This window comes from Daktulosphaira vitifoliae, unplaced genomic scaffold (genome assembly GCF_025091365.1).
Source record: "Daktulosphaira vitifoliae isolate Bord-2020 unplaced genomic scaffold, ASM2509136v1 Scaffold_1, whole genome shotgun sequence".
Taxonomy (NCBI): Eukaryota; Metazoa; Arthropoda; class Insecta; order Hemiptera; family Phylloxeridae; genus Daktulosphaira; species Daktulosphaira vitifoliae.
Window position 1 is genome coordinate 66,389,982 of NW_026099572.1, and position 694 is coordinate 66,390,675.

Below are 694 nucleotides of genomic sequence, written 5' to 3' on the forward strand. Positions count from 1 at the left end.
AAGCCCCCCCATATATAAGTAAATAGTCTGATTTAAAAAACAAGTATATCCAATGAAAGATGTATATAAATACTACTTCTCATGAAAAAATTGTATTGATCCATACATTTTTTAAAAAGTTATAGCACTTTAAAGTAAAAAATGTAAATTATAAAATCGAAAATTTTCACACAAAAATTGCATTCGGTAGCCGTTTTCACCATGAAGACAAGTCCAGAGGTCAAATTTTTTTTTTTCAAATTAAAGTACATTACATTAGCTTTAATTTAAGATATATATAAAAGTGTCAGACCTTCCGGAACATTTTCAAAAGTTAAGTTGAAAAAGTTAATTTTTTGTGAAAAAGTTGTCATTTTCAATTCCCCCCTGTGGGCAGAAAAAAGGTCAAATTTACAAAAAAAATATACCAAATGATAGGTAAAGACATCAAGCATCTATAAAAAAAAAATTATATTCATATGTTCATTTTTGAAAAAGTTATGACAGTTTTTAGTAAAAAAAATTGAAAAAATTTCAAAAATTAGCGATTTTAAAATTTGTAATTTTTTTGGAAGTTTCCCCCATTTACGGGGAACGAGGGAAATTTTTTCAATTTTAAAGGGTAATGTCTTCGACTAGATACGATTTGTGATCTTTTGACGTATCGTTGAAAGAAATCCGTTCGGTGAGAGCTGAGAAAAAGTGGTAACAGACA